Consider the following 12,256-nt stretch of genomic DNA (forward strand, 5'->3'; position numbering starts at 1 on the left):
ATAGGTTCCCTCAGTTGTGCAAGCTGTTCATTCTTGTTAACGTGCCCCACCCTTCCTCTTTGTTCTTGTTAACTTCTTCACTCCTATTTAGTGCACGGGGATCTGCCAGGCCCGGGAGCCGTCGCCAGTCCCCTTCGAGGCCTTCCCCAAACCGCAGCTCAATTCATGTCCAAGCATCACCTTTACCTACTAAAACGCTGCCAAACCTAAAATGAGGACGTGGGCCCAGCGAGTGAAATGCAAATATCATCATGGCTAAAGCATGTGCTAATTAAACAATGCATTGTTTGGTCTTAAAACTGGCCTCCACATAACTCAGGGGAAATATCTCCAAATTATTTTGGTGTTTTTCCAACAGCATGTGAAGGAAACACTAAGGTAGTTCAAATAATTTGGTTTACAAATTACTGTCAAAGCCAAACACGGCACTCGTGATGGAGGATTCTTGAACGACCCAAAACAACAGCATGAAGTTGAAATGGTTTATCGCCAGGTTCACACAGAGATTAGCAAAGAGGAATTAGGTGGGGGACAGAGGAGCACCACCAGAGGCCACTTCTGCCAGACAGGAGAAAGGAGTTAGTGTGTGTGACTTAATGAAAGGAAAACTTAATGTGCAGAGTGAACTGGATTCTTATTTGGATATTGCAGGAGCTGAGTGGATTCTGACTGGAATCAACTGGTTATGATTGCACAGTGCAGGGTGGACAGGCACGTGACTGTAACTATAAGTATTTATCAAAGCTTTTCCAAAACCTTTCCTCTGGGCTGGAGAATGCAGACCAGAGGAAACGGTCTCAGTCTGGCAATATGAGCCCTTCAGCCGATGAGAGATGTCATCTGAGCAAGGATGCTAGCACCAGGGACCACAAGACTCGTGAAAGAGCCTGATTATTGTAGCCAATATATGACAGTTTGGCAGAGAGTAGAAGCTTGAGTTGGTCCTTAAATACTGGTCGCTTCAGGTGTGAAGGGCGGGACACCAGAAGGCTCCACAAGCAGGCAGAGCCTAGGGCCTGCCCACCTTCAACTGAGGGTAAAACAAGAACTCCAGATCACGACATTAATGAAATCAATGACATAATGACGTAACTGAGAAACAGTCAAGTGCTAAGCGGCCATGCACGGCCAAATAGTCTCCGTGACTGCTTTGCACAGTGAGAAAAAGACAACAAAACAATCACTTTTGAACCTGTAAACATCCACTGGGTCACTGGCAGCCAGTCTGGGTTCATGTAGGTTTTCATTGCAGTAATGTTTGCTTATCTAGCAAGTGTCTAAAACAAGATGGAAGCCTAACCAAGGATGGATAAGAAGTGGACTGGCTTCCTTTTCCCTTTCCTCCGGCTTTGAGCAGATTTCTTTTCCTTTACCTGTCTGCCATCAAGCTGGTTTAGTGTGTCACATGGAGTCTACACATTCCAGCTGTTGTTGCCGTGCACGTGTTTCTCAGTGTACGTGCACTTCCCTCTCCTCCTGAGAGCTGGGAGTTGATGCCCACACTGTGGCAGTGCAGAGATGGAGGATCTGGCTTGTCCAGAATTGATGTCTCTTGAAGGCGTTTTGTTGTTGCTCACCCCTACACCCCAGGGACCATTAAGCTGAAAATAATTGGCTCTGAATCTCCTCCCTTCATCGATCCTTTAGAGTCAGTGAACTCTCCGAGAAACAAGCGCCAGTGTATTCAGAGAAATGTACACACTCTCTCTCACATGTACATGCGTGCACACACACAAACGGGAAAAGTGGAGAGGGCTGTGAGTTAGAGAAGAGAAACGGGAAAGAAAGGCACATAAAGAAGCATAAAGGTTTGAACATGAGCAGTCAACAGCTCAATGTAAGGAAGCACAGGACTCAGAGCAGCAGACACTCATTCTCAGCAACGGCTAATTCAAGTGAATTTCTTCAGTTTTTGTTTCCCTTTATGAGATGAAACAGGAGCAGTGGCCCAAACACTCCTGAACCTCCTTTTATCTCCGCTGACAGTCACACTGGCCCCACATCACCTCTATCAAAGCTAGAGTACAAGCCGGCAACTGGCCAACAGAGGGAGCCCATGCTATTCCATAGACAGGCCATGCTGAGGAGCACTACATAAAAGTCACCTTATACTGCACAATATTTAAATCGTCTTCATACTGAGCAAAAATAACTTAAAAAGAGGACTATATGGAGTTTATTTATTATATCGTATGTCTTAGTTTCACCTATTTTCTATAACATTTTATATTGAAGCATCTATACTGGCACTTTATGTTTGTAACGTCTTCAGTCATTGTGTAAGGTCAGGCGCAGAGTTTGGATTAACTTCATTTGAACCCTTTTAATAGATTAATTGAAAACCCCAAGGCTTTGTGTAAAGTTACATCTTTTAGTTTCTAAAAAAATAGCTTATTCGTTAAGGCCTTAGTCCTAACTCCACATGGTGACTGTGTTATTTCTTTTGTCAACTTCAAGGCAACGGAACGAGCTGGAAACACGCGGCATGTCCTCACCTTAAAATCTGTGAGCAACCAGCAGACATGCAGACACGTTCATTTTAAATCCTACTTCTTGATGATAGCAATGTTCAGAAATGTGTAACCTGTGTAATCTAAGCTGGTAAACGCGTCTCCTACAGTTAAACAGTGTTAAGGTAAATGAGACGACTGAACCAACCACCAGAACTGATTTGAAGAGGAATTATGTGTTTAATATAAAGAAGAAAAAGCAAAAATTACATGCCGTTACAGGCTCAGCTGTTGTAACGCATGTGTGCGAAATGCTTAAAAGTGGGATTTAGATGATAAGAAGCTGGATTGGTAAACATAGCGTGCCTTTGTCTTCAATTACCTCCTTCAATCTTCATGTAGTCAGGTCCAGATTTAATGAAATCTATATCCATCCGTCTTCATCATTTGTGTGGTTGCTGGAGGACTCCGTGGTGCCGGCACTCCTATCATCAATACAGGCGGATGAAGGCCGCTCTCGGTGAAGAATTGATGGCCACCGAGGACACAACAGGGGGTGTTCATCTCCAGTATCGCTCACTCCCTTTCTGGCCTTTACAAAACAGAGAGGTTCATCACCATGAATACGGAATATATTTACATACCCTGTCCATCCATAATGTGACACCAAGGTAATTAGACCTCTTCATATTCATACGTCAGAGATGACATGAATAATAATCTCATGTCCCCACCACTGGAAATAGGTCAGGGATAATTGACTTTGTTTATCGTATTTTCTCCCATTAAGAGTAATCAGATAAGTAGTGGGGTACATCCCCGTGACAGAGTCCTTCACCGCTGATGAACCATCACATTAATTGAAGTTAATGGGCAGAGCAAAGAGCGAGAGAAAGTGAAGGAGGGAGCTTGTATGGATGAGTGCATCAAATGAGTGGCAAACGGTGGGTCGAGTTTGTCCTCCCAGGGCTGCAATACACATCAGCAAGCTGGGTAATCAAACACAAAAATGGCCTACATAAAATATTTACTCGGATCAACTTTTCAGAAGCTCCCCACAAAGTTTTAAGGCTATCCAGTGTGCAGCGGGAACAAAACAGCCAAACATGCGCTTCCCAGTTAGTCGTGTGACTGCCGTGAACGTGTTCAGGAAAACATGGGAAGGAAAAGTCGGCTGTCGGCACCCTAAAGGCTTTCCAGTCACTCTTTGGTTCGCTCATATACTGTCACTCAATAAGCTGCTCTATCACAAGCAGATATCTCGCTTTGCATAGTCTTTATTATGTTTAGATACAGCGTCACATTCATTTGCCTTGTGGGGAGTTTTTCCTTCCCACTGTCGCTCAGGCTGACTGTTGGGGTTTTCTTTCTGTTATTGTCGTGTTGTTGAGGTGATGGTTGTTGTGATTTGGTGCTACATGTATATAAAAAGAACGGACTTTTTGGTCAGCAGTGGTTTTCACCTGCTGTGGACTTTAACTGGGACAAGTGAGAGCTGCAGTTCTTTAAATGTTGTTTGGGGTTTTGTTCCCTCCTGGATGAGTTGTTGATGTGCTCTTGGAGTAATTTTGGGAAAGACTCCTGGGAAAGTTTACCACTACTCCAGGTTTTCTCCATTGGCTCCCAGCTTTCGACATGACTTTGTGATATTTTTGTAACTCATAGATGTGAAAACGTTTGTTTCCCAGCTTTTTCTGTTGATTGGTGGATGTTTTTGAGATATTTTAGCCAACTACACTGATTTCTCGATTCAGCGGGTCTGGCAGTAATCACGTATTGATGATCAGCTTGTGAAACTCTACTCAGTTTTCCAGGGAGACAGTTACTTTTCACATAGGGCCAGGTAGGTTTGGATAACTCATTTCCCTTAATAAATAAAAGTCATGTAAAAACTGTGTTTACTCAGTCTTTAATATTAAAGGTGCTTGCTGAAATTTGCTCTGTCCATGCTTAGATTCTGGCGATTAAAGACATTCACTAAGCTTTATTTAGGAATTCGAGAGCGCCTTAGTAGCAGAGGAAACACCGTGAAAACCAGCACCTACAAAAATTAAAATTTTGTTGACAGAAATTAAGAAGAAATGTAGTTTTACATTTTAATTGGCAAGCAGTGTGTCAAAACTACAAAGTAATGCCCATTCAGGACCAAATGTAATGAAGACTAATACTGAGAAAAAAGCCTGAACGTGTCAGATGAAGCTCAGGAACTGTTAAAATCCGAGACTGCACCGCTGTAGTTACCTGCCAAAGGGAGGCAAAGGAACACTGCTGGTATAACAAGGCTTGACGGGGATCTCAGGAAGCAGCAACGCACACAACAATCAATAGACCAGCCTCGGAGGAAGAGCATGGGGGGAACCAGACTTCACAACCAACCTCCTCTGAATGCATTAGAGCGCCGTTCCTCCACCCTCACTCTAACACGGCTTCATCTAAGAGAGAAAAGCACTAAAGAGGAAGAACGTGGTGACAAGTCGTATGAAGAGAAGTAAACCACTGACAGAGAGATCCCTTTGTGGGGCTGATCTGTGGAGAGAGCTCCACTCCTCTACTCACAGCAGGCTCTGCAGCGCTTCCAGGTGGCTCTGTCACTTCCCCTCAGGCTTTGTCTGTGAGTGTGTGTTTTTGTGTGTTCTCGTGCTTCTGTGCTTGTGAGCATCGGTTTGAAGCTTTTAGAGGGTAGATTTTTAGTCCTCGTGTGTTTTTTAACATATTCAAGGACAGTTTAGAAACTGTATCAGTGCGTGCAGGGTGGACTCAACGTGGTAATTTTATATGACTGAGCAACAACAAAACATGCTCCTCAAACTGAACTGAAGCAATCATTTGTCCCTGTCAGCAAAAAGCCTTTTATTATGTAACAGCCCATCAGAAGGGGGACATCGACTGATAGTGAAACAGTTAAATTGTTATTAGTGATACTATGGTAGGGGCTGACAAGGGTCAGGACAATATTTTGGTTTGAGCTAAAATTACAACTTTAAGATTCTGTGTGCGATACTGAAGCACTTTTCATGCATTTGGGTTTTTCTGTTTTTTTTGTTTACTGTTCGAACAGAACTTAAAAAAATAGAACTTCTTTAACTTTTGCACTTCCTCATGGCTGGATTTAATTTCTAGATAAAGGACTTGAGGAGGGTTTATGCTTGCTCCAAAGCGCCTTACCTCAATGCCGTTCTTTCCCACATAGCACCAGGAATGTGCACAACCTGCTAACGTTAGCTTAAAAATGCAGTCCACAAATATGAACGAATCAGTAGCTTTAAGCATAAGACAGTGTCCAACATCAGGACAAAAATCTTTACTTTTCAGTTGCTCACCTGTTGCTCAAGAAATAAATTAATAAGCTACCCCTGCTGCCACTGGGCGAGAGGCAGGGTACACCCCGGACAGGTCACAGTCATTAGCTGAACACTACAGACTCAAAATATGCAAATCAAGAAGACTAGAAATGTCCTGATGGAAAAAGGACAGAATGTGTTCAAGAATAACAAACGTAATGGTCATTTAGTGGACTGTAAGAGTTTGGAGGTGGGCAAAGTCAGATTTACATGCATGTAAAGCTCAGCGCTTACTATTGTTAGTAAAGCGTATGTACAGCGACCTCTCTGTAACGGGGCTGTGCAAAGTTCAGTAGGTGGCTGTTAGTGACACAGGGGGCCGGCGGGTCCCTAGCAGTGCCGTCTCACCCCCTATCACCCCAGGGTGACCTCTCCTAAGTAATTACTCCTGTCACTCAGTCACCTCACTTTGTCCCCACCCAAACAACATCATCTCCATGACGATGGATACATTGATGCTACTAATCACTGTCTGCCCTCTGGATGACCCGCCTCCTCACTTTTCCTTCAGATCACCTCCCCATCTCTGTGTTGTGCATCCTTACAGCAGCTCCCCTGTTTTATATTTGCATAATTTTACTCGCTAATTGTAGCGGAGGATGACTGCATGTTGGACAGTCACTGCTGTTGGAAGTGATTTTAATGGGGGAGACATGGGATAATGGCGCTGCCCTCTTGCCCTGCTTCATGCCCAGGCCTCATTAGGGTGATCAGGGAGAGCCAGTCAGAGAGGGCTGCAGTAGGGGTGAGAGGGCACAATACAGCACACTTTTTTATCTAAACATAAGTGTCATGGAAATATTTCATTACGGTTTGGCAGTCTTGCTAAACTTTTACATTTTTTTAAAAACAGTAATGATGTTGAGAAATTGTTGCCCAGGGATTTTATTTATACAAACACTGGGTGACTTGGTGCGAGCTCTGCTTTTGTCTGGTCATTAATGAAAGTGGACAGTGCCACAGAAAACTATCGGCCTCCGAGTTGATTTCTTATTCTAGACATTGGCGACACTCAAAAGTTTCAAATCCTCAAACAAATGTTGTTATTTTATTGTATTGTATTAGACATAAACAAGTAAATGCAAAATGCTGTTTTTAAATGCGGATTTAATTTATTAAGGGAAGAAAGTCATCCAGACCTGCCAGGCTTCATCACTGTGGAGAAATGTTCTTCATTCAGCCATATTGGACCGTTTTTGAGTTTAAGGTCCTTTCAAAGCATCTCTCTCTGATTTATGTACAGACTCTGATTTGGCCACTCCAGAATGTTCATATTGTTTTTCTGTTTTACTTTTGTTGAGCCATTCATAGGTGGAGATTGTGCTTCAGGATTTATCTGGAAGAGAGCGGGTTTCATGGTTCCCTCATCCATCACCTCCTGTTTGACTGCTGCTGTGATGTTATTTTTCTAAAATGCTGTGTTTTATGCCAGATATAATGTGACTCAAGCTTTCCAAAAAGATCAATTCTTTTGAGTCCATAGAATATTTTTTCAAGGCTTGGGGATATTACAGTTTTTCTCGATTGCTAAAAAACATTTCTTGAAACTACGCCTCATATCCTCACAACAGTAAACACAAATCCATAACATCTCACTCAATTTCCCAAACATCCTATTTCCAGGTCAAAATGAAGCTCTACACCCAAAACTATTCACTCCTGCTGAAAAACCAAACTTTGCCCTCAGACATCAAACACAAGCCCTCAAAAACACACACACTACAACAGAGTTTTGCACACTGGTACAATTAATTCAAAACAATAGCTCCAAAACAAATAGGTTGCTTATGGTTCTCCCCTTCAAAACCCTTGTCACATGATAAACACAAAAGACGCAACCAATGTATGTACAGTGGCACATTGTCATTCATGTACTATACAGTACAACACACACCAGAAACATTATCCCACCTCAGCATCTTGTCTTTGGTCTGGGTCAGGCCAGAGAATCTCATCCACATCACAGGCTATATTGGCCCCAGCCAGGCAGTGGGGGTAAAATCCTCTTGCATGCCTGATCCACCCCTGGCATGCATCTACTGATATGTCTAGGCAGGCCTCTTCCATGGCCTGAAGGAGGTGAACACGGACATAAGGTTCTCGGTCATACACTTTCCACCGCCATGCCGAAAATAACTCCTCTATCGGGTTTAGAAAGGGAGAGTATGCAGGCAGAAAGATATTAGAAAACCTTGGGTTATTGGTAAACCAGTCACGAACCAGAGCAGCGCGATGGAAGCTGACGTTATCCCACACAACAACGTAGTGAGGCTGCTCTGGCTGTGCTGGTTCCCTGTAGTCCAGCTGGAACATATGTTGTCTTAAACCATCAAGAAAAGCAAGGAGAAGCATAGTGTTATAGGGTCCTAGTACGGCATGGCGGTGGAGTACCCCTCGTTGGCTGATGGCTGCGCACATAGTGACATCCCCCCCACGCTGACCAGGGACATTTACAATAGCCCGATGGCCAATTATGTTCCTCCCCCTTTTCCTTCTTTTGGTCAGGTTAAAACCTGCCTCATCCACAAAGATTATTTCATGGGGAACAGGCCGTCCTTCAATCTCAAAGATTCTCTGCAAAACACATAACACAGTAGAGTCAATCGGTACCCTGAACCACAGTTCAAGAGTGCTGAAATGGCAGCATAAACTGCCATGCTGTGATGGTGCACAATACTTTATACAGTATCAAAACTCATACCTGAACATATTCCACACGTTGGTTTTTCACTCTGTCAGAGTTTCGTTCGAAAGGGACTCGGTATGCCTGTTTCATCCGGAATTGATTCTTTCGGAGGATGCGGTCAATTGTGGAGAGGCTGATGGCATTTATGCCTCGAAAAAGATGATCATCCTCAATCACTCTCCTTTGAATCTCTTGCAGGCGGATTACATTATTTGCAATTACCATGTTTACAAGTTCCCTCTCTTGCTCCTCCGACAAAAGCCTTAACCTGCCTCCACCAGGTGGTCGTCTCTGTGTCCTACAAAAATCGAAGCACTCATTACTGTAACTGTCACACATTCATTTTACAGGCAAATAATGGAAACATACTGAAACTCAAGACACATAAGTTCAGTAACTTAAACGTTACTGTACAAAGCAGTCTTACTGCAAGTACACCTACCTGTTTTCCTCCCTGAAGGTTCTGACGATGGAGGCAACAGTGAAGCGACTCAAATTTGGTTGTACTCGTTGCCCAGCCTCCCTCATAGTCATCCCATGGACAAGGACATGGTCAACTAAAGTGGCTCGAATTTCATCCGAGACTGACTGTCTTCTTGCCCTTGCTCTTCCCCTTCCTTGTCGCCGTCGTTCTCCACCTCCACCTCCTTCACCACGTCCTCCTCCACCTCTCCCTCCTCCTCCACCACCTTCCTGTTGTCCTAGACCACCTCCTCCTCGTCTTTCACCACGTCCTCCTCTTTCACCATGTCCTCTTCCTCCACCACGTCCTCCTCCTTCAACACGTCCTCTTTCTCCACCACGTCCTCTTCCTTTGCATCTCTTTGGATCCATTGTTTCAAACCTGAATGAGCTGACTTTGGCCCTTTTATCTATCCATCGCAGGTTCTGATTGGTGTGTGCTAGATTTTGACTCCCAGTGTTTCCACCTGGTTAATTGTGTGCTAATTGAGCTCAAGCTATGCTGACTTAAGTTAACATTATTGCATGCTAGTACTTTCTAAATGACTACATGGTGTAAGCACTGTAAAATGTAGGGATTTGTGTGTAGAGTTTTGCAGTAACAGTTCACCAAATTTGAGTCATGTGTCAAAGCAGGGAATAGTGTTTATAGTTCAGGGAAATGGGTGAGCTTTTTGAACAATAGCGTTACGGTTTTGAAATTTTAGTTTAGAGGCCTGGTTATAGTGTTTAGGCAATCGAGAAAAACTGTAAGATGTTTTTTGGTAAATGTGAGACAAGAGTTTTTGTTCTTTTTTCATCAACAGTGATTTTTGCTTTGCCACTGCTGCCACTTTAGCCCAGTCTCTTTATTAATTTTTAATAATATAATAATTGTTGTTGTTCTGAGCTTAACATCACATTTCTTTAAGATCATGGCAGGATGTGTTGCTTTTTTTAACCTACTTCACTTTGTCAGCTTCTTTTTCAGTGATTTCTTGACTCAGCAGGTCTGATAGTGATCGGCCTTTGGTGTGGCTCACAAAACTGACCTCAGTGTCCTAAAAACGATTAAAGGATTAATCCTCTATAATCTAAAGAGCACACCTACCTTTTGACACAGGTATCAAAAGCCTATTTACACAGGTGTGAGTAATATTGAAATGTTAATAAATTAGGAAGGGGAAATCGTTTTTAACAGACTATATTATCATCTGTTTAAATGTCTGTGTCCTGCATTCACCCACACTTGTATGAAAGTAAATATTATTTTGTAATATTAATGTTGTATTTTTGTGTAGTGAATGAAATCAGCAGCTTCAAAATGTGATTTCTTGTTTTAAATGTCATGTCTGTTTTTCGAGTCTGCTGAATTTACTCTTTTATTCAAGTTGAACTTTGTTATCTTCAGCACTGTTCATAGATGCAGCTAAAGAAATGGGGACAGATGTGTTGTTGGTTGGTTGTCATCTGCAAACACAACACTGGTTCTTTTCTTGGTCTAAATGGTAAATGGCCTGTATTTATATAACGCCTTACTAGTCCCTAAGGACCCCAAAGCGCTTTATACACTCAGTCATCCACCCATTCACACACTGGTGATGGCAGCTACATTGTAGCCACAGCCACCCTGGGGCGCACTGACAGAGGCTGCCGGACACTGGCGCCACCGGGCCCTCTGACCACCACCAGTAGGCAACGGGTGAAGTGTCTTGCCCAAGGACACAACGACCGAGACTGTCCAAGCCGGGGCTCGAACCGGCAACCTTCCGATTACAAGGCGAACGTCCAACTCTCATTTCATTTCATTTAATTAATTTATTTATTTCACACTTGGTACAACAGATCAAACAAACCAACCACACTTTCTATCAATAAAGCACTACAATCATGTGTGAAAAGGAGCAGGAAGAAGAAAATATTCTTATTAAACCCCGCCCCCTATCTACAATCCAACTTATATGACAAGTGGGCACCAAAAATCAGGGAACAAACTAATATTAACATTTCTCTCCGGTCCTAACCCAAACCAACGCCCAACTCTTGAGCCACGATCGCCCCTAGTTCCATTTTTATGCTTACATGATTCAAAGGTTCCTCTGAAAATGCTCATGCACAAGGACCGAACTGAAAAAAAGCAATCAGTGTATGAGGACAAGGTTTGAGAGACCTTCACAAAGCCTGGAGAAGAACCGCTTAAGACCACTAAAACATTACGAGGAAAAAAAGTAAAACACAACAAATTGAGGGGTGGCTCATTTTGCTCATTGACTTTTGTCCATTACGGTACTTTAGCAGCCAGGCCGATTTGTTTTTTCTTTTGTTTTACACAACATCTAAAACTAGATGCCCATTTGTTGAGACATTTTGGTAACAGCTCCACGGACATAAAATGTCTTTTCACAGGACTAATTGTTGTGCTGTTGGTGACCCTTACTTGTCTGGCACTGTCAAATTTGAGATTTTCCCAGTACTAAACAAAAGTCCTTTTTTCTATCAATCTCAGCTGTACTCACTGTACATCATTACATATTATTAATTCATTTTTCTTAAACTTTTTCACTTGCTTTTGATGGATGTTCACAGCTTTCGTTTTAAGCAAATATTAAAGCATTATTCCACCTGTGATTTGAATACGTTAAATGAAACGACAAGTTGTAAAATATTTATTTATTCAAGACTGAAACTGTAACCTGTAATTGGTGATCCTTTCAGTTAGTGGTACTAGACATGGCAACAAATCCCTGTATATAAAAGCCTTGTATTTACCTTTAAGTCTACAAATGTAAGTTTTATCCCCATACTAAAGAGTTTATTAAAAGCAACATAGCACCACACCTTCTCCTGGAACACCTCAAAAAAGCAGCAAATACTCTAAAGTTTAATATGACAGGGAAAGGCGTACATTTAAATAGGCTGCTCGACAGACAACTTAGTCCTTTCCATAAACTCCACATACATTTGACGGTGTGACATATTCATGATGGCATCATGTGGTTTCTTTGAGCAAAATGTACAGAGTCACTATATGTTCTTTTCTTTTATTCATTATAAGTTATTTTTATAGTAAAGCATAGGGGTTACTTAAACCTTAAAGAGTTTAATGTGATGGAAAATGCTGGAACATCTGTGAAGCTTTGTGAAAGCCTGTAAGAGAGCTCTCCTATCAACCTCTCCTGGAGTAATTGTCTGTTTCCTGGAATCTTTTCCGTGTTTTTGAGTCTGTGCTGGAAGACACAACAAAACTCCTGGAAATGGCACATAATGATGTGGCATCCTGGAGTTGGAGTACCAGTGCAACCTTGGTCCAAGTATGGCCAATGCATCTGTGCATCTGT

The 12,256-nt window shown here is 42.5% G+C and overlaps 1 long non-coding RNA gene across 1 annotated transcript; it reads right to left on the bottom strand.

Annotated features, from left to right (window-relative positions):
• Positions 1-7,347: 7,347 nt before the first annotated feature.
• Positions 7,348-8,944, bottom strand: LOC146696291 (uncharacterized). The gene is made up of 3 exons (XR_014923086.1): positions 8,920-8,944; positions 8,493-8,775; positions 7,348-8,365 (listed from the first exon to the last, which is right to left on the bottom strand). It is a non-coding gene; the product is annotated as an uncharacterized LOC146696291 (long non-coding RNA).
• Positions 8,945-12,256: the final 3,312 nt, after the last annotated feature.

This window comes from Copadichromis virginalis, linkage group LG12 (genome assembly GCF_057382275.1).
Source record: "Copadichromis virginalis isolate Kocher_CV1m ecotype Utaka linkage group LG12, C_Virginalis_male_GT1.1, whole genome shotgun sequence".
NCBI lineage: Eukaryota > Metazoa > Chordata > Actinopteri > Cichliformes > Cichlidae > Copadichromis > Copadichromis virginalis.